Here is a 23485-nt window from a genome sequence, read left to right on the forward strand (position 1 = left end):
TGTACTGGTTTCTGTCCGTCATACAGCGGTGTGAATCAGCTTTGATTATACACACAGCGCCCCCTCTGGAGCCTCCCTCCACCTCCCGTCCCCCCACCGCAGGTCATCTCAGTACCAGGCAGGGCCCCCTCCTTATGTAGCAGCTTCCCACTCCCTATCTATTCTACACACACAGTGTATATATGTCAAAACTGCTTTTTCTGTTTGTCCTCCCCTCTCTGTGCCCCTCTGCATCCACAAGTCCATTCCGTACATCTGTGTCTCCATTCCTTGCTTGCAAATAGGCTCATCAGTCCAATTTTTCTAGATTCCACATATATGCATTAATATACAATATTTGTTTTTCTCTTTCTGACTGGCTTCACTCAGTATAACAAGCCTTAGGTCCATCCACCTCACTACAGCTGACTCATTCTCTTTAAGGGCTGAGTAATATTCCATTGTATATATGTCTTCCTGATCCATTCACCTGTTGATGGACATCTCGGTTGCTTCCATATCCTGGCTATTGTAAATATTGTTGCAGTAAACATTGTAGTACCTGTGTCTTTTTGAATTGTGGTTTCCTCAGAGTATATGCCCAGTAGTCAGATAGCTCATATGGTACTTTTGTTCCTAGTTTTTTTTAAGGAATCTCCATACTATTCTCCATAGTGGCTCTATTAATTTACATTCCCACCCACAGTGCAAGAGGGTTCCTTTCTCTCCACATCCTCTCCAGCATTTATTGTTTGTAGGTTTTTTTGATGAGGGTCATTCTAATTGATATGAGGTTATACCTCGTTGTAGTTTTGATTTGCATTTCTGTTATAATGAACTATGTAAAGCATTTTTTCATGTGTTTATTGGCCTTGTGAGGTCTTCTTTGGAGAAAAAGCACTTCTTAATGTAGGGAAGAGTACAGAAAATAAGATTAAAGAAAGAAAATTAGATTATATTAATAAAAATGAGAAAATCAAGCACAAACATGTTTTGGTTAACTTCTGAAAAGTAGTTGAAAATTTTATCATTCTAGTTGTACATTTAATGGGGAAATTCTGCCATATGTCTTTTTTTAGTTCTATTTGTGTTTCCAAAACCTCATTAAATATTTTGTTTTCCTTCCTAAGTTTATATTTCTGAATTCAGGAGATTAGGATTTACTGAAATGCTTAGTTTTTATAACTCTCACATAAAGGCCAATGCTTTTGCTATTTTTATTTAAAAGTTTATTTTCTGGTGTATTTCTTTATTCTCATTGCCAAAAATGTTTTAAGTTTATGTTCAGGGAACACAGAACCATTTAGAGATAATACCCTTAACTCAGCTATAATGTAGATCCACTTTTGAATGCTCAGGGTCTTGGTTTTCAAATCCCCCAAATATTGCACAAATGTTAGTCAAGAGTCCACTCCTAAGCACACAGTAGCAACTCAGTAATTTAGGATTCATTGGTTCTTTTAATTCATGCATTGAACTGATCATAGTAAATCAATGCTCAGACTTGAGCAGGAAATAAGGCATGCTTCTCGTTTTGGAAATCATTGAGCAAAAGTATTACAGGTGGCAGATTATTATTGTATTATTCCACTCCCTGGAGAGGAAGAAAGTTTGCCATAAAGGCAGTAACCCATCCCTCACTCCCTTAGGACTTCCATCTAGAAATAAGATTGTAGTGTGCAATAGATAAAACAATGGCCACATTCCATGCCCTAAAATGCCTACATAATAACCCCTGGAAGCTGTGGATATGTTATGCTACATGGTAAAAGGATATTAAGAAAACAGATGGAATTTCTAATTTCTATTATGACCTTGTAATAGAAAGATTATCTTGGATTACTTGGGTGGGTCCAATTATTCACAAGAATCCTTATAAGTGAAAGAGGGAGGGGGGAGACAGGAAGAGATAAAGCATAAGATCAAAAGGATGGAGCACTGATGGCTTTGAAAATGAGGAATAAGGCCATGAGCCAAAGAATGTGAGTAACCTTAAAAACTAGAAAAAGCAAAGAAATGGTTTGTCCCTTAAAGCCTCCAAAGGAAATGGAGATATGCTGACACCCTGATTTGAGCCTAACAAAACAGGTGCCCAACTTCTTACCTGCCTAACTGTAAAATAATAAATATGTATTGTTTTAAGTCATTATTTGGCTTAAATAATTTGGTATGGCAATAGTAGAAAGTCAACAAACTGCCTTTAATATCATATACTTTCCTAAACTAACTCTACTGACTGAAATATCTGCAAGCTGGAAAATGAGGAATCTACTCTAGTCTAGAAAGTCAAGTTTCTTCCCATTAAAATGTATGCTGCTACAACTAAATTGGCCCCAAATCAGAACTTTGACAAAGGGTGTTTAAGAGACCCCTCTCTCTTTTATTTCCCTCTCCAACAATTTCTCCTTTTTATTATCTCTCTCCATTGAATTTTATCAGACTTCTGTACTTAGAAACAGTATTTCTTTGGATAAAAGTATATTGTATAGAGCAATTCTTTACTATCAATTTTAAATTTTCAATAAGCACACTTATTTATTGGTTACCTAGTCTTGGACCCACCTGTTAGGAAGGGATGAATCTCTCATCGAGATTGATGGGAGCAATACTTACATGGCCAAGTGATGAAGCAACTAAATAGAAATCTTTATTATCAGTAAAGGCCAAAATTACCCTGGGAAGAAATTTTTTCTTTCAATAACATGCCTTCTTTCAGCACAGCCATTCTCATCATCCCACAATATTTTTTGGCCATATTACCAAAGAAAATAGCTAAACTGAAATCATTGGAAGACATAGGCGTTAGACAGTAGACAGTAGGCTTTATGAATAGCTTATCAAAATATAGTTTGGGATATGACTTGGAGAGCAAAGTGCAAGGAAATCAAATCAGTCAATGCTAAAGGAAATCAGCCCTGAATATTCATTGGAAGGCCTGATGCTTAAGCTGAAACTCCAGTACTTTGACTACCTGATGCGAAGAACTGACTCATTGGAAAAGACCGTGATGCCGGGAAAGATTGAAGGCAGGAAGAGAACGGGACAACAGAGGATGAGATAGTTGAATGGCATCACTGACTCAATGGACATGAGTTTAAGTAAACTCCAGGAGTTGGTGATGGACAGGGAGGCCTGGCATGCTGCAGTCCATGGGGTCTCAAAGAGTGGACAGGACTGAGTGGCTGAACTGAACTGATGACTTGGATGGCCTGGAAAAGCTGTAATGATGACATCACATCTGTCTAGAAAGTTGTTAGCAAAAGTAATTTGCTTTTGATTTGAATGATTATATTCTACAAAGTACAGATGTTCTCATACACATACAAAAATGAAATTGCAGCTTTGTGATGTGTGTGAGTGCTAACAAATGCTATTGTGACAATCAGTTTTCAATACATAAGTGTCTGAAATCAACACACTGTGTATCTTAAATTTATACAATACTATATGTAAGTTAAAAGGCACTCCTTGGAAGGGAAGTTATGACCAACCTAGACAGCACATTGAAAGCAGAGACATTACTTTGCTAACGAAAGTCCATCTGACTAGTTTCTCCAGTGGTCATGTATGGATGTGAGAGTTGGACTATAAAGAAAGCTGAGCACTGAAGAATTGATGCTTTTGAACTGTGGTGTTGGAGAAAACTTTTGAAAGTCCCTTGGACCACAAGGAGATCCAACCAGTCCATCCTAAAGGAGATGAGTCCTAGGTGTTCATTGGAAGGACTGATGCTGAAGCTGAAACTCCAATACTTTGGTCACCTGATCCGAAGAACTGACTCATTGGAAAAGACCCTGCTGCTGGGAAAGATTGAAGGCAGGAGGAGAAGGGGATGACAGAGGATGAGGTGGTGGCATCACCGACTCATGGACATGAGTTTGGGTGGACTCTGGGAGTTGGTGATGGACAGGGAGGCCTGGTGTGCTGCAGTTCATGGGGTCGTGAAGAGTCGGACACGACTGAGTGACTGAACTGAACTGAACTGACATGTGAATTATACCTCCATAAAGTTGAAGAAATTTTAGATTAAAATTTTTAAGTAAAGAGTACTTTTATATATATATATAATTTTTTTTTCTTACCAAGTCTACTAAGTAGAGCATTCAGCTGGTAAGAATTAATCTCACCCGAATTGAATATGGATGGGTAACTCGGGCCCACTTCAGGTTCAACAAACATCTTGAACTATTTTTCAAACATTTGGGACATGGCAAAAAATATTTTATTCAGTAATTTTGTGCTTAATTTTTAAACCCTTGTGTTTTTAAGGGGAATTTAATCTGTATGTTTCTGAGTCATTTACCATTAACTGATCAGGTTGTTTTTTATTGTCATTTTTTGGTGGAGGTATATTTTCAGAGACTTTGACAAATTTCTTGAGAAAAGTTGGAAAACTCTATTCTGCTAGAGAAAGCAAGTAAGTGTCAAATCGAGAAAATTGAAAGAGGTTCTAGATTCATGTAAGCAATGCAGCCTGATTCAAAAAGAGAGAATCTACTCTTTCTCAATTTCACAGCTAAAGATGAAAGACATTATGAATTCAGAATCACAGACATGGGTAGGTGGGTGCTTGCAGAACTTGAATTCACTTATCATTCCGTGCCCTGGTCTCTGATTCTGAGAAAAATAGGCAGCTCCTCACATCAGGACCAGAGAGAAGAGCCAAAAAGAGATGTTTCTAGCAGTGGGGAAAAGGATTATTTATGATTAGATACACAGTGACAAAAAAGAAAAAAAAATGAGTGGGTAAAAGAGAAAAACAAAGAGAGGACAAAAATAGAAGGATATTTCTGAAAATGTTAAATTGTATATAATTTCCTTTTTGTTCCTAGAGGATTGCTTTATATACAAAGTTTTATACAGGTGGGGTGTGTGTGTGTGTACACATATATCAGATTTTTAGGATCAAAACCATTTACCTAGTTTCATAACTTGGTTCTATCATTCATTAGTATTGCACTTGCATTGAGTTGAGTAGAAAAATGCTATGCCCAATTCATAACAAGTTTTATAGAACTGTATAGCTAAATTCTGTTATCCAGTCAACAAATATTTATTGAACACTTTTTACGTACACAATATTGTGATGAAGAATTAACATACTGGAGCACAAAGTAGGTTCCTGAACTTGTGTTTAACAGAATATAATTTTAGAAAATGATGCTAAAATGATAATAAGCTGCCAGATAACAATATTTAACTGCAATACAGTATGTACATGTGTGTGTGTGTGTGTGTGTGTAATCTACTTGGAAGCATCACTGAATTATATATATAGAAATTAAGATTTTTAAAACGCTTCAATCTCTACAGCTCTAGATCCTAGTATCTTAGTAAATATCTCTTGGGGCTTCCCAGGTAACTCAGCTGGTAAAGAATCTGCCTGCAATGCAGGAGACCTGTGTTTGATACCTGGGTTGGGAAGATTCCCTGGAGGAGGGTATGGCTACCCACTCCAGTATTCTTGCCTGGGGAATCCCCAAGGGCAGAGGAGCCTGGAGGGCTACTCTCTATGGAGTTGCAGAGTCGGACATGACTAAGGGCAGTGCAGCAGTTTATATGAAGCTAGTTTAAATCATTACTTCCAGTGAGATGCCAACCGTGTCAGTCAATCTATGAACAGTCCTGGCATTTCATGAGAATGACAGGTCAACCATGAAAATGACAGAGTGAAATCGTGAAGAATTGTTTTAATGCCTAAAGGCAGTCTATTATTTTCAATGTCTCCGTGTTTCTGTCCCAGTTAAAAATTTTGAAATGAAATACTTGACACACAGAGAAGATTCAGATTTCACAAATCATCAGTGGGTAGAAGAATGGCCTTATTTTTCTGCATGTCAGGATAACCTGCTTGAGTTTAGCACACATCAGGTGGCCAGTAGGCAAGAACATTCCTATATTTTCTGTGTTCAAGACAAGAGGATGAGATGGCTGGATGGCATCGCCAACTCAATGGACATGAATTTGAGCAAGCTCCAGGAGCTGGTGATGGACAGGGAAGCCTGCCGTGCTGCAGTCCATGGGGTCACAAAGAGTTGGACACAACTGAGCAACTGAACTGAACTGAACCCCCTTCCCACCTTAAAAATGAGCCTGCAGATCCTTCTGGGGGGGAAAAAAAAACCAAACACTTGATTTAAAAGTTAGCAAAGGACAGTGATCAGAAGGGAAGAAAGTAGATATCCTACTTCTTTATTTAAAATTTGTGTGAATCTTCAAAATGGATCAAGACTGCTAAGATCTCCTAATGTGGTAACAGAGATATAGTGAACAAGTATCTTTGTAAAGAGAACAAAATTACATATCTTGTTTCCAAGAGTTTGAAGTGGTTAAATGGGTTTACAACTATTTCCTGCCACAAAATCATGTATTTTATTTATTCTTAAGCTTCCTCATATAATTTTTTGGGATATCAAAAGTCTAGATGAGTTAAAGTATCTTAAAAAATTTAGATGCCTTATTTTTAAAGTTACAAATGCAATGCAAATTTAAAAAACATCATCAATTCAGATGTGTTAACTTCCTGACCATATAAGTGTCATAACCAATGTGAATAATTTGGTAACTGTTCTATAATTTACCCAGTGCAAGCAAAACCATAGATGCACCAACAGCAATACATGCAAAAATCACATTTTTTTAAGGAAAAATAGAATTACATTACAGCTGCTATTACTCAACTTCTTTTTTTTTGTTGTTTTTTTTTAAGGGTTATACCTTGAATAGCTTTCCAGACTTTGTAAATATCTATGTAATATTTCATGGTATGGATGGATATGTATTTTATTCAACCATTTTCCATTGATGGGTACCAAAGTCATTTTCAAGGGTTTGCTATGACAAACTTTGCTGTGATAAGTATTCTTAATATCATTATGTTTTTATTCCAGTAGACTCAACTTCTAGAAGTGCCAGCTTCTAGACTTGCAAAATTTTGTTTTGAGTTTTTCTGATGAGGATCACTGTGACGCAGTGCTTCACCCTCTTGTATTTTTTTTTTCCCTTGACCACTTTCTTTACATATTAATTTAATTATGTTTATATGCAAAGGGAGAATTGTTCTTTTACAAACAGAATTTCTGTTACTTTTTAACCTATCAAACATTTTTTACAGTTTCAGCAGGTGCTAGATAATTGTTAGTTAAATACATTTTCTAACATTCCTTCTCCCTCATATGAAGGTGTCTAAGTGGAAATGTCTTCAATATTCCAGTCCTTTCCCCATAACAGTGTTTGAACAAGTACTGGCAGGGGTGGAGCTGTGGAGAGGAGAGGTTGGGAAGGACAAAGGAAGCTAATAGTGAGTCAGTAATCAGAGCACAAAGAACAGTCCCAGCAGAGAAGAGGAGAGCGGATCAGTCATCTGGGCAAAAGCCATGCCTGTGGACTTGGCAGCTACAGAGAAGGACTTAATCAGGAACCCACCGTCGTTTGATGGACTGAGAGGTGTCTGAAGCTCTTTGAACTGACTTCACGTAACTGCAATTCTGGCAAATCATTTTTTGGGGTTGTTTGTGTATTTTATTGGGATATAATTGACACATAACACGATGTAAGGTTTAAGGTGTGCAATGTAAGTTTAAGGTGCTGCTCTGATACATTTACATATTGTAATATGTTCACTATCGTAGGGCCCGCTGACATCTCTATCATGCTGTCAGTCATGTCTGACTCTTTGTGATCCCATAGATTGTCACCTGCAAGGCTCCTCTGTCCAGGGGATTTTACAGGTGAGAATGCTGGAGTGTGAGGCAATTGCCTGGTTCAGAGATCTTCTTGACTCAAGGATCAAACCCATGTCTCTTTTGTCTCCTGCACTGGCAGGCATATTCTTTACAACTGAGTCACCTGGGGAGCCCCCAACATCTCTATCATGTCATATAATTTTTTTTTTCTGGCGAGAACATTTACAATCTACTCTCTTAGCAACTTTGAATTATGTGATACAGAATTGAATTGTAGAATATCTTATTGCAGCTTTAGTGAGCAGGACTGAATCAGGAGCAAGCTTTTGCCTGAGCCTTTAAGTTAATACTGCTTAGTCCCCTACACAGGATGGCATGGGAAAGAGAGGAGAAAGCAAAGACTGCTCTAGCCAAGTTGTACCTTCCCAGCCAGACTCCAGACAGACCTCTGAAGAGGAGGAATGGACCTTTTAGGGCAAGATTTTGTTTTGATGCAAGGTGATCACTCTATCTGCTCCTATTATTGGGGGAAAACCAGGACAAATGGTAATGCTGACTTCCTGTTTATAAACTAACTCACTTCCTTAGATTCCATTTGAATTTTATGGCTATCTGTAGAAGTGGAAACTGAATGAACCCAAACTGGCCTGGCTGTGTTTCCCACGGGCCTCTGCATCACTGAGTGGGCTCTGAGAGCAGGCAGAGTCTTACATTCACAGCAAAGCACTTGCAGACACAACTGCAGACCCTGTCAAAACACCTAGAGGCCTTAGGGTCAGGAAAAGCGGCGGCCTTTCACATGGGTACACAATGTTCCTAGAGTGCTGCTCTTGCTCTTATTTTAATCATTTCTAATTCTCAGAGGTTCTTTCTTATTATTATGCTATTGTGATGGAACTGCATGTTTCTCTGTATTGCATACATGATTCCTTAATCAGTGTTTATATCAACCCATTAATATATATTTACTGATGCCTGTCATATGCCAAGCGCCCTGGTGGGTGTCATGGAGGATTCAAAAAGTATATTTACTTTTCAAAATATGCATCTTTCTTTTCCCTCTTTTCTCCTTCTTTTTCTTTTAGTTAATACTGGAAAATATTAAGAATTAAAAATATTCTTAATTTATTAAAAATAAAAAAGAATTAAAAACCTCTACAGTCACTTAGGTCTATTCCTGAAAACAGGAGTGATTCTTTGTTTCTCTCCATTATTTATTCTTTTAATTTACTTTAACTTTTCTTGTAATCTTGTGTATTGTTATGCAATATTGTAGAGTGCTTGAGTTTACTTTTGAGTCTATTTTTATTCTTCAGCCATAGCATGAGCCCCACTTTATATGTATACACTGGCCAATGTGCACTCAAATTAATTTTTCAAGGAAGTTAACATTTTGATTAAACTCATGTGTTGTGTTTGCATATGTAGAAATAAGAGGCAGTCTAGAGCATTTTAAAGAAGTCATTGAAAAGCGTTGCCAAAGAAGATTGGTTCAAGATGGTAGAGAGGAAGTATGTGTACTCACCTCCTCCTGTGAAAGCACTGAAATCACAACTATTGAAGTACCATAGATGTTTGAACCCACCAAAAAAGATACTATACATCCAGAGACAAAGGAGAAGTCACAACAAGATGGGAGGAGGGGTGCATTCATGATAAAATCAAATCTCATACCCAGTGGGTGGGCAGCCAACAAATTGGAGAAAAATTGTAACATAGAAGTGCTCCCACTCTTGTGAAAGTTCTGAGCCCCATGTCAGGCTTTTCAGCCTGGGGATCCAGCAGAGAGAGAGAGAGAGAGAGATAAAGAGAGAGACCAGGCATCCCCAGGGGATCTGACTTTGAAGGCCAGCAGGATTAGACTGTAGGACTCCCACAAGACCTGTGTGAACAGAGCCTCCACTCTTGGAGGATACACGCAGAATCTTGCATGCCTCAGGACCTAGGAGAAAGGAGCAGTGACCCCGCAGGAGACTGAACCAAACCCTCCCTGATAGGGTTGGAGTCTCCTGCAGACGTGGGGCAGCTGTGACTCTCTGCAGGGGCGATGGCACCGGGAGCAGCAGTGATGGGAGTTGTCTCTTGGTGTGAACCCTCCTGGGGATCACCGTTAGTCCTAGCATAGAGTCTGTAGACTCTAGGACGAGGTTGTCTCAGGTCAAAAAATCCACAAGGAGGGAGCACAACCCTACCCACCAGCAAACTAGTGGATAAAGTTTTACTGAACATGGCCTTGCCCACTAGAGCAAGACCCAGTTCTACCCACCACTAGTCCCTCCCATCAGGAAGCATTCATAAACCTTTTAGATAGCCTCATCCACCAGAAGACAGACAGCAGAAGCAAGAACAGTCATGCAGCCTCCAAAACTAAACCCATGATCGCAGAAAGCTAAACAACATGAAAAGGTGAAAGATTATGTTCCAGAAAAAGGAACATGACAAGACACAGGAAAACATGAAGTATAGACAGGCAACGTTCAAGAAAGAAGAATCCATAATAATGATAGTGAAGATGACTTAGGACCTTGGAAAAAGAACAGAGGCAAGATTGAGAAGATACAAGAAATGTTTAATAAAGACCTAGAAGACTTAAAGAACAATCAAACAGAGAGAACAATACAACTGAATTGAAAAATACACTAGAAGGAATCAATAGCAGAATAACTGAAGCAGAAAATGGACAAGTAACCGAGAAGACAGAATGATGGCAACCACTGCCATGAAACAGAAAAAAGAAAAAGAAAAAAAAAGGGATTAAAAGAAATGAAGACAGCCTCTACCCATAACAGACCTCTGCAGCAACAGTAAATGCACCAATATTTGCATTATAAGCATCCAGAAGAAGAAGAGAGAGAGGACTTCAGAAAATATTTGAGGAGATAATAGCTGAAAATTTCCCCAACATGGGAAAAGAAACAGTCAGCAAAGTCCAGGAAGGACAGCGTCCCAGGCAGGATAAGCTCAAGGAGGAATACACTGAGACACATAGCAATCAAATTGAAAAATTAAAGACATAAATAAAATATTAAGCAAAGGGAAAATTACACATAGCCTACAAGGGAACTTCCATAAGGTTAACATGATTTCTCAGTGGAAACTCTAAAAGCCAGAAGGAAATGGTGCAACATATTTAGTAGTGAAAGGGAAGGACTTCCACCCAAGAATACTCTACCTAGTGAGGCCCTCATTCAAATACAATGGATACAAGTATGGATACAATGAAGAAATCAAAAGTTTTACAGACAAGCAAAATTTAAGAGTTCAGCACCACCAAATCAGCATTACAACAAATGCTAAAGTAACTTCTCCAGGCAGGAAAAAAAGAGGAGAAAAATACCTACAAAAACAAACCCAGAACAATTAAGAAAACTGAGGAACCATGAACATCCAGATGTTCAAGTTGGTTTTAGAAAAGGCAGAGGAACCAGAGATCAAATTGCCAAAATTCGATGGATCATTGAAAAAGCAAGAAGTTTCAGAAAAACATATACTTTTGCTTTATTGACTACACCAAAGCCTTTGACTGTGTGGATCACAATAAACTGGAAAATTCTCAGAGATGGGTATATCAGAACACCTGACCTGCCTCTTGAGAAATCTGTATGCAGGTCAGGAAACAACAGTTAGAACTGGACATGGAACAGCAGACTGCTTTCAAATAGAAAAAGGAGTATATCAAGGCTGTATATTGTCACCCTGCTTATTTAACTTTTATGCAGAGTACATCATGAGAAATGCTGGGCTGGAAGAAGCACAAGCTGGAATCAAGATTGCCGGGAGAAATATCACTAACCTCAGATATGCAGATGACACCACCCTTATGGCAGAAAGTGAAGAAGAACTAAAGAGCCTTGTAATGAAAGTGAAAGAGGAGAGTGAAAATGTTGACTTAAAGGTCAACATGCAGAAAACTAAGATCATGGCATCCGATCCCATCACTTCATGACAAATAGATGGGGAAACAATGGAAACAGTGACAGACTTTATTTTTGCAGGCTCCAAAATCACTGCAGATGGTGACTCTATCGATGAAGTTAAAAGACAAACTTACTCCTTGGAAGGAAAGTTATGACCAACCTAGACAGCATATTAAAAAGCAGAGACATTACTTTGCCAACAAAGGTCCGTCTAGTCAAGGCTATGGTTTTTCCAGTGGTCATGTATGGATGGAGAGTTGGACTATACAGAAAACTGAGTACTGAATAATTGATGCTTTTGAACTGTGGTGTTGGAGAAGACTCTTTAGATTCTCTTGGACTGCAAGGAGATCCAACTAGTCCATCCTAAAGGAGATCAAGCCTGAGTGTTCATCGGAAGGACTGATATTGAAGCTGAAACTCCAATACTTCGGCCACCTGATGCGGAGAGCTGACTCATTTGAAAAGACCCTGTTGCTGGGAAAGACTGAAAGCGGGAGAAGGGGATGAGAGAGGATGAAATGGTTGGATGGCATCACCGACTCGATGGGCATGAGTTTGAGTAAACTCTGAGAGTTAGTGATATACAGGGAGGCCTGGCGTGCTGTAGTCCATGGGGTCGCAAAGAGTTGGACATGACTGAACGACTAAACTGAACTGAACAAAACTTTTATATTATTTTATTTATTTCTTTGTAATCTTATATGACCACCTGCTTCAAGCTTGCTCTCCCACAATACTGAATTACTTGCAATTTTAATCAATGTGCTATACTATCTATCCTACCAGTGTCTGTTCAGTCTGACACCTCCTTTTAGAATGTCCCCATTTCCTTCACCTTGTTTAACTCCTCCTAACCCCTTAAGACTCTTCTAGAGTATAAACTCTTTCAAGAAGCCTTTGTTGAGCTCTACTCATACTTGCTGTATTGGGTAACCTTCTCACTGCTTCCACAGTATCCTCTATTTGTCTTCACTAGATACGCCATTTTATGTGGTAATTATCTGCTTGCATCTCTCAGTGAGTGAAAGCATTATACGTTATATTTTTATCTTTTATCTCCAGTACTTAGCTCACTAAATGTCACACAAAAGGAAAAAGACAACTAATTTTGCTAGGTTAGGGCTTAACTTGAGTCTTAAATAAGGAGCTGTGTATGAAAAATTGCAAGAAAGGAAGGAATCCAATGGAAATAAGACTGAACCAAGATTTATACAAAGAAGGTCCCAGTACTTCGTGGAGTTAGAAGCTTTGGGGTGTGGGTGTGTGTGATGTTCGGGTGTGGGGCTGGAGAGGCATCTGCTAGCAGATTGGATGGATGGATTTGGAAAATATGAAGGTGCTATAATGTATACATTTTGGAAATTATAAACAACACAGACTGTTTTTTTAATTGGCACAATTGATGAGAATGGTGTGTTAGGAGATACTTTCAGCAGTTAGGACTGGGAGCAGCATGAACAATTATAAAAATATAATAGCCTAGGAATGAAATATTAATTTGGGACAAATAGTTGGGAATGAGTATATACCAAATCATTCCAAAAAATTAATTTGGTCACTAAATGGCAGGTCCAAGAAGAGCACTGTGGGATTATGTTCATTTTGTTCAATACTACATGCTCATGCTTAACACTCAGGTTGGCATCTAGTAGGTGGTGAATGTTTGTTTGTTTGTTTTAATAGAAGAATTGATGGATAAATGATATTTAAACCATTCCCATGCATAGAATAGCATAGAATTTTTGTTGTTGTTTAATTTTTTTAAAACTCCCTCCAACATCAATGCAATGGTCTGAAATGGTAGATTTATAGAAATGGTGGAATCGTGTGACTTTCTTGTAATTTAGGTCACTTTAATTCTCTCCCAGTTGCTTCATGAGTCCCAGACTTTAGCACAATTAATGCTACTATTTTGAAATCAGCTTTAGAACTTTGATCTCAGGCTCTAAATATGCCCTTGTTGTAAACAAGCAACACATCTAATAATAACTGTGTCACCTGTTCATCTAAAGGGGTCATATGTATTTAATTAATAATTGAGAACAAATGTCACTAACATTGCTTCAGCCTAGACAGGGGACAATTATATCATCTACTTATTATTTCTGCTTGAGGATATATAAAGCTTTCAGAGAAGGTTTTTAATGATTCAGATAATTAAAGTTGCATGTTTTACACATTAAAGACAATTTATATTTGAAAACAATTAGCATGAGTTACTTGTATGTTCAAAGAATCAATTTCATAGAAAAACCTTTATAATGGTGTGAAGATATATGTTCAGGAATATTAACTGCAATACAGTTAACAATAGTAAAAATTTGGAAATTGCTTAAATATCCATTATAAGTTATGTTAGACATCCTAGGCAGAATCCTAAATAGTGTTTCTTTTTTCTTTTAAATTGAGTATATTTATATGTAGAAAATGTCCCAGATAGATTCAGTGGAAAAATTATAGAAATATGGAGCAGAATAAGGAAAACAATTTATGTGTACAATAAACACAGATCATGTAAATATTTACATATACACACACACATGCACACATGCAATATACCACTAGTGATATTGAAAATTACCTGGAAGGAGTCCTTAACAATGTTAACAGTGGTTAATTCTGGAATTATTTTAAGTTTTTTATAGTATTTTTACAATGATCATGTATTTATTGACTAAAATAATAGAAAAATTACTTCTGTGTTTTCCAAGTTCTGCTGTGGCTTCTCCTTGCATTTTAAACTTTAGAAATTAATATTAAAAGTAAAATAAAAGAATCAACTGTTTATTTAAGCTAAAAAGTAGTCATTCACATTTCTCCAAAGACATAAAGCTGACCAAAAAACACCTGAAAAGACGTTCAACTTCATGAATTATTAGAGAAATACAAATCAAAGCTACAATGAGATATAACTCCACACTGGTCAGAAAGGCCATCATTTAAAAGGCTACAAACAACAAAAGCTGGAAAGGGTGTAGAGAAAAAGAACCCTTTTACACTGTTGGTGGGAATGTAAATTGGTACAGCCACTATTGAGAAGAGCATGGAAGTTCCTTCCAAAGCTAAAAATAGGGTTGCCATATGATCCTACAATCCCACTCTTGGGTATATATTTGAAATTTGAAAAGATACATGCACCTCAAAGTTCATAGCAGCATTACTTACAATAGTTAACGTGTAGAAGCAACCTAAATATCAACTGACAGATAAATGGATAAAGAAATGCAGTGCGTCTATACAAAGGAATTCTACCTCAACCATAAAAACAATGAAATATTCCATTTGCTGCAACATAAATGGACTTAAAGATTATCATATGAGGTGAAGTTAAAGTCAGAAACAGAAAGAAAAACATCTGATGTTACTTAACATATGGAATCTAAATGATGATATAAATAAACTTATTTACGAAACAGACTTATAGACATGAAAATAAGTTTATGGTTACCAAAGGGTGGGGGAGAGAAGGGATAATTTAGGAGTTTTGGATTAGCAGATACAAATAACAATATATATTTGAAAGAAATAGTTTTCCTTCCTCTGCACTATTTTGGAACGCATTCAGAAGAATATGTACTAGCTCTTCCTTAAATGTTTGACAGAATCTGCCTGTGAAGCCATCAGGTCCTAGACTTATTTTCTTTTGCTTTTTTTTTTTTTTTTTTAATACAGAACAATAAGTATTTTTAAAAAAACAACAATGAACAAGTTGCAGGTGAAATATCAATAACCTTAGATATGCAGATGACACCACTCTTATGGCAGATATTGAAGAGGTACTACAGAGCCTCTTGATGAAGGTGAAAGAGGAGAGTGAAAAACCTGGCTAAAAACTCAACATTCAAAAAATGAAGATTACAACATCCGGTTCCATTACTTCATGGCAAATAGATGGGGAAACAATGAAAAGAGTGACAGATTTTATTTTCTTGCACTCCAAAATCACTGTGGAAGGTGACTACAGCCATGAAATTAAGACACTTGCTCTTTGGAAGAAAAGCTATGACTAACCTAGACAGCATATTAAAAAGCAGAGCCATTACTTTGCTTCCAAAGGTCCATATATCCAAAGCTATGGTTTTCCCAATAGTCATGTATGGATGTGAGAGCTGGACCACACAGAAGGCTGAGGGTCAAAGAATTGATGCCTCTAACTGTGGTGCTGGAGAAGATTCTTGAGAGCCCCTTGGATAGCAAAGAGATTGAACCAGTCAATCCTGAAGGAAATCAACCCTGGCTATTCATTGGAAGGACTGATGCTGAAGCTGAAGCTCCAATACTTTGGCCACCTGATATGAAGAGTCAACTCGAAAAGACCCTGATGCTGGGAATGTTTGAAGGCAGGAGGAGAAGAGGACAGCAGAGGATGAGATGGTTGGATGGCATCACTGACTCAATGCACATGAGTTTGAGCAAACTCCAGGAGATGGCGAAGCACAGGGAAGCCTGGCATGCTGCAGTCCATGGGGTTGCAAAGAGTTGGATTCAAATGAGCAACTCAACAACAATCTTGTTGAAACTGGTCCAACAAACTGTAGAGGAAGGAAAGCTTCCTATCTCATTCTGTGAGGTCACTAATCACCTTGATACCAAAATCAGACAAAGATAGCACAAAAAGGAAACAGTATGGGACAGTATGACTAATGAACATAAATTCAAAAGTCATCAGCAAAATATTAGCAATCTGAATGCAACAATGCACTAAAAAAGATCATGTACCATGATCAAGTGGGATTCATCTGAGGGATGCAAGGATTTCCCAGTATCTGCAAATCAATCAATATGGTACATGACATCAAAAACTGAAGAATGAAAACCATATCCTCATCTCAATAAATGAAGAAAAAGCTATTCACAACATTTTGCACTCATTTTTGTTAAAAATTCTCCATAAAGTGGTCATAGAAAACATAGTTCAACAGCTAAGATGAGGAACAAGACAAGGATGTCAACTCTCAGCACTGTTGCTCAACATAGTTTCAGAAGTCCTAGCTACGGTAATGAGGGAAGAAAAGGAAATAAAGGGAATCTAAATTGGAAAAGAAGTAGTTAAACTGTCAGTGTTTGCAGATGACATGATACTGCACATAGAGGATCCTAACGACACTACTAGAAAAGTGCTAGAGCTCGTCAATGAATGTGGTAATGTTGTAGCTTACAAAATTAACACACAGAAATCTGTTGTATTTCTATACACTAACAACAAAAGATCAGAAAGAGGATTTCAAGACATGATTCCATTTATCATCACATCAAAAAGAATAAAATACCTAGGAATAAATGTACCTAAGGAGGCAAAAGACCTATATTCCAATAACTATAAGAAATCAATGAAAGACAATGAAGAAGACACAAACAGATGGAAAAATTTACCATGTTCATGGATAGAAGAATCAGTATTGGACTGTACTATCCAAGGCAACCTACAGATTCAATGGAATTTCTACTAAGTTACCAATGACATTTTTCTCAGAATTAGGGCAAAAAAAATCTTAAAATTTGTATGGTGACACAAAAGACTCTGAATAGCCAAAACAATCTTGAGAAAGAAAAACAGAGCTGGAGAAATCAGACTCCCTGACTTCAGACTATACCACAAAACTGCAGTCACAAAAACAGTATGGGACTACACAAAAATAGATATATAGGTCAGAGAAACAGGATAGAAAACCAAGAAATAAATCCATGCACCTATGGTCAACTAATCAATGACAAAGGAGGCAAGACGCCACAGTATTGGAAAGACAGTCTCTTCATAAACTGTGCTCGGAAAGCTGGACATTACATGTAGAAAAATGAAATTAAGCCATTTTTTAACACTATACACAAAAATAAGCTCAAAATGGAGTTAAGATCTAAATGTTAGACCTCACACTATAAAACTCCTAGAAGAAAACATAAGCTGAACAATCTGACAAAATTCACAGCAATTTTTTTTTTGATCTGTCTCCCAGAATAATGAAAATAAAAGAAAACATGAACAAATGAGACCTGTTTAAACTCAAAAGGTTTTGTGCAGACTCACAGACTTAGAAAACAAACTTACAGTTGCCACTGGGGAAGGATGGGGTGAATCGATATAGAGTTTGGAATGGACATGTACACACTGCCATATTTGAGATGAATAGTTAAAAAGGAGCTACTGTATAGTACATGGAACTCTGCTCAATTCTATGTGGCAGTCTGGATAGAACAGAAGTTTGGGGGAGAATGGATGCATTTATATGTATGACTAGGTCTTATCGCTATTCACCTGAAACTGTCACAATATTGTTAATTGGCTGTACCCTAATATAAAATAAAAAGTTTTTTAAAAATGGGCAGAATTCCTAAATATACATTTCTCCAAAGCAGACATATAGAGGACCAAAAGGCACATGCTAATATGCTCAATATCACTAATTATTAGAGAAATGCAAATCAAAACTATGAGATACCACCTCACACCAGTCAGAATGGCCATCTCCAAACAATCCAGAAACAACAGATGCTGCAGAGGCATGGAAAGAAGGTTACCCTCCTACACTGTTAGTGGGAAAGTAAATTGGTATAACCACCATGAAGAACAGTATGGAGGTTCCTTAAAATCTAACGATAGGGCTTCAGTATGACCCTACAATCCCACTCCTGAGCATATATCCAGAGAAAAATATGGTTTGAAAGGATACATGCACTCCAGTCTTCATTGCAGCACTGTTTACAATAGCTAAGACATGGAGCCAACCTAAATATTCATCGACAGAGGAATAGATAAAGAAGATGTGGTACATTGATACAATGGAATATATCAACCATTCAAAAGTATGAAATAATGTCATTTTCAGCAATATGGATGGATCTAGAAATTATCATGCTGAGTGAAGTAAGTTAGGCTGAGAAGGGAAAATATTGTATGGCATCCTGAATGTGTGAAATCTAAAGGGAAATGATACAAGGGAACTTATTTACAAAACAGCAACAGACTCACAGACTTAGAGAAAAAATTTGTGGTTGCCAAGGAGATGGATGAGGGGAAAGGATAGTCAGGGCATTTGGGATGGACACGTACTCCCTGCTATGTTTAAAATGGATAATCAACAAGGATATAGTGTATAAGAACAGGAAACTGTCCAGTGTTATATGGCAAATCTGGATGGGAAGGGATTTTGAAAGAGAATGGTTATATGTATATGTATGCTGGAGTCCCTTTGCTGTTCACCCAAAACTGTAACAACATTGTTAATTGGCTATATTCCAATACAAAATAAAATGTTTAAAAAATAAAAGAGATAGACAATAAGATCCTTCTGCATAGCACTGGAAACTGTACTCAATATTGTATAATAAACTACAATAGAATATAAAAACAATATATATATGTATGTATATATGTATAACTGAATCATTTTGCTATACAACAGAATCTAACAAAACATTGTGAATCAACTATATTTCAATTTTTTAAAAAGTAGTCATTCAAATGAAGAATTAAAGGGTAAATTTGAGTTTACATATAATGTTAATTTACATGTCAAATACTAGAATTGATAAAGTAGAATAGCATATTTCTGCAACCTATACTCAGGGATAATATTTAACTATTCAACAATCTATAGGATACAGCAAGCTATTACCATAGGATAATATTGATTGGTCAGAAGAGGCACAGGTATTAGTCATGAAGTTCCAACACTTTAGCTCCTAGATCATGGGAAAGTCTGGGGTATTTGGAAGTTCCTAGGGTGGGCCAGACTGCAAATCTTAGGTAGCACTTTGGAAATTTAGGAGGCAATTTCATTCTTCACTTTCAAGTCTGTACCTAGAGATTCTCCTCTTGAAGGTCTATATGTCAGATACTAGCCCAAAGGTCAACCTCTCTGTGAAATCTTCAGTGGCCTCTCCCAGAGAGAAAAGTAAACCGCTCCCTCTGGCTGTGAATTGCCAAAGACTGATGTTTATTCCAATGTTGCATCTCTTCTGTCCCACTGCATACAGCTACAATTTGGCTCCATATAAGCATGGATGTGTCTGCTTAATGTAGCATTCTTGTAACTAACCTAGTGCCAAGGACATGCTGAATGCATTTATTATATGAATAGATTAATAGTAGCATAGATAGGAGACATAGCAGTAATCCCTACTTTCTTTATGGTAGATTCTACTTAATCTTCACAACACACCAATGTGCCCCAATTTTGCCACTTATCAATGAACAAACTGAGGTATCAAGAGGACCAGAAATTTGTCCAAGTTTCACTGTAATAATGGAGACAAGACTGAATCCACGCAATATGGCAGACTGACTCAATGGACGATATGGCATCACCGACTCAATGGACATGAGTTTGAGTAAACTCCAGGAGTTGGCGATGGACAGGGAGGTCTGGCATGCTGCAGTCCATGGGGTTGTAAAGAGTTGGACACGACTGAGCGACTGAACTGACTGACTGAATGTGGTAGACATCATGAGTGATGGGGCCTGCACTAAACACAAACGAATCCAATTGCTCAGATAGTTTCATGGGATTTTGACAAATAAGCCTCTCTCAGGTCTTAGAAATCTTGTCATATGACAGAAAGCCGTGGTCGCAAAGTGATGTACCAGTTCATGACAAGCAATTCAATGCTGGGTATTAAATTTTCTCAGCCCTGGCCGAGGGCTAGCAGACTAGTCAATTTAACCAGAGGGCCCATAGAGTGGAAAGCAAGAACATTAGCCTTTGGAATAAATTAACTCAGAAAGGCAATAATGAGTATGCCGGTAGAGGACATAGAGCATCATGCAGTGAAATTCTAACTTCCTGTTAAGTTGCTAATAAGAGTAACTTAGAAAGTGTGTGTGCCTGTGTATACATGAAATATGAGTGTGTGTTAAAATAATAATAAATGAATTAACCCTATGTAAACCTATACCCTTACTGTATAACTTTACATACACTAGTACATTTAGTCAAAGAACAACCTTCAGTTCAGTTCAGTCGCTCAGTCATGTCCGACGCTTTGTGACCCCATGAACCGCAGCACGCCAGGCCTCCCTGTCCGTCACCAACTCCCGGAGTTTACCCAAACTCATGTCCATTGAGTAGGTGATGCCATCCAGCCATCTCATCCTCTGTCATCCCCTTCTCCTGCTGCCTTCAATCTTTCCCAACATCATGGTCTTTTCAAATGAGTCAGCTCTTTGCATCAGGTATATAACCCTATACCCTCACTGTATAGCTCTACATACACTAGTACATTTAGTCAGAGAACAACCTTAGCAAAGCAGTTACAATCTCCCAATTACAGATGAGGAAATTTGGAACCCAGAGAGATAAGTATAGTAACTTGCCCTAGTTCACAAAGTTAGGGAGAGACAAAGTCAAGATCTCAACCTCACTGTTACAGCCTTAACTACCATGCTATTCATTATTTAAAGATCATAGCCAACCACCACAGAGCAGTTATTATGTACCAGGCACAGTCCTAACCTATATTAATAATAAAAATGTATTACGGGAAATTCCTTGGTAGTCCGGTGGTTAAGAGTTTGCTCCCAATGCAGGGGGCCTGGGTTCCATCCGTCGTCAGGAGCTAGATCTTGCATGTCACAGCAAAGTTCCCACATGCTGCAACAAAGGTCCTGTGTGCTGCAATGAAGGCCTGGCACAACTAAATTAAAAAAAAAAAAAAAGCATTCTGTAGTACCAAGCATAAAGAAAGCACTCAATAAATGCTAGAAACCCTGTGACACAGGTGTTACTTTTATCCACACTTTCAGAGAAAAAAAGCCAAAGCCCAGAGAGTTTAATTTAATGCAGTTTCAAATAAATTATGTAGCTAGGAAGTGATGGAGCTGCTATTTAAATCCCAACATCTGGCCACTTTTAAACATTTAAGCACTACACTCTAATGCTTCAGTCGTAGAGGAAAATTTCAGGGTTCAATATGCAAGCCCCATACCTTAAATCTGAAAAACAGATCAAGCATGGGGCAGGAGGAAGCTAGTATCTGGCAGGCTGGCTGGGTGTTGATGGGTGCCCCAAGGTAGCATTGCCTTCTTGACAGTGAGTTCTGAGAAGCACATCAGTCTTTGTTTTTTCTATACATTTACAGTGATATATTTTAACCAGCCATAAGTTTTAAAAAATAAAAATATTGATAATCAATGCACTTTTCCTCAACTATGTTAAATCTTAATAGTTTTACATGTATATATTAAGATTTAGATCATAGATATATAGATATAGATATTTGTATATGTCTCATTTCAGTGAAGACCCCACAGTATCCACCCACATTTCTTACTCTTCACCTCCAGATAGTAATCTCCACCTCATTTGGTATTTATAATTCCCAGGAATTTCTTCATATGTTTACTAGGCATGGATGTATTCAGGAGCAAAATGTAGTATTGCTTTTCAAATTTCAAGTATTCTATACTGATCTTTTCCTAGCACCTAAATCATGCAACAGATTATAAACTCAATTTTTTTGAGTGAATAATGACTAGAATTTAAAAAAAATTTTTTGAAAGGAGTTCTGATATCTTCCTTTTAACTGTAGTATAATGTTCCATTTTTAATACACCAAAACGGATGTATGTAATAAGTATTAATATTAAATGTAAATAATAACAGTTTTAAATTTATTTGTGTTTCTTATAGCATGTGTTTCTTTTTCTTGACCATGGATTGAAGGCTTGTTTATTCACTGTTGAGTAGAGAAATACATAGTGGGCATTTTTATCTTGTTTCTTATGTTAGAGGAAATGGTTTATAATATTTTACAGAAAAATATGTCATTTACTCTACAATTTTGATCTACATCCTTTATTGAGTTAAAACTTTCCCATTTATTCCAGTTTGATTATAATTTTCTTAACAAAGTGATGCCGAATATTATTAAATGCAAGCATTTCTGTATCTATTGAGGTGATTTTACACATTTTCCCCTTTAATCTGTCAGGTAGTGAATTCCTTTAATACATTTTCTATTTTTAAACTATACCTGTATTCTCAAAGCAGACCTCACAGAGTTTTTATGAATGAAGAGATCAATATTTTAAAAATATTCCTGGGCTCAGATACTGTCAGTTTAATCCTGGTCTTTAGAGTCTATACTAAGTCAGAAAAGTCTAGAAGTTTTCTTTCTTTTGTCCTTCTAATCTGATTTTGGAATGAAGGCTATTCCAGCTTCATTAAATAAGTTACTAAGTATACTAATAAGCATGCAGAACAAGACGTTCTAAAAATAAAATAAAAACCCCAGAGGCACAAAATCAGTGTGGCAGTTAGCAAGCTTCTGGGCTTCACGAGATGATTCAAGGACCAAGGTTCTTTCTTCTCTTCTGTGGCATGCCCATCTTCTACGTTTTTGTCACCATCTGAAAGATGAAAGCTGATTTCACCCACAACTGGCATGGATATTTCAGTTCATAGGGATGGGAAAACAGAGGAAATTGATGGCAGATTATATCATCCTGAAAGGATGTGACCTGGAAATCGCACACATCACTTCTATTCAGATCTCATTAACCATAATTTAGTCATAGAGCCACACAAGCTGCAAAGGTCACTGGAAAATGTGATCTCTAGTTGGGTGTCCATAGTCAGCTGAAATTTGAGGCGGATGATGGATATTGGGGATAATTAGCAGACTCTTCCACAAGGAACAGTCAATATAAGATTAGAATTATCTGTTTTTCAAATATGTGGGCAAATGCACTTCTAAAACTTCTGCCAATTTATTTCTACAGGAATATTTGTCTATCCAATTGTTTTAAAGAAAAAGATGGGTTCACTCAGATAATCATCTCTTCTAGGGTATATTTTTCAAGAAAATTGTCCCTCATTGAAATGTTCAAATTTATTGGCACAAAATTGTATAAGAAATTATGATTTTAAAAAATATTGCCATATTTGTAGTTTTCTTATTTTTTGC

The sequence above is a fragment of the Muntiacus reevesi genome, chromosome 12 (assembly GCF_963930625.1).
Source record: "Muntiacus reevesi chromosome 12, mMunRee1.1, whole genome shotgun sequence".
NCBI lineage: Eukaryota > Metazoa > Chordata > Mammalia > Artiodactyla > Cervidae > Muntiacus > Muntiacus reevesi.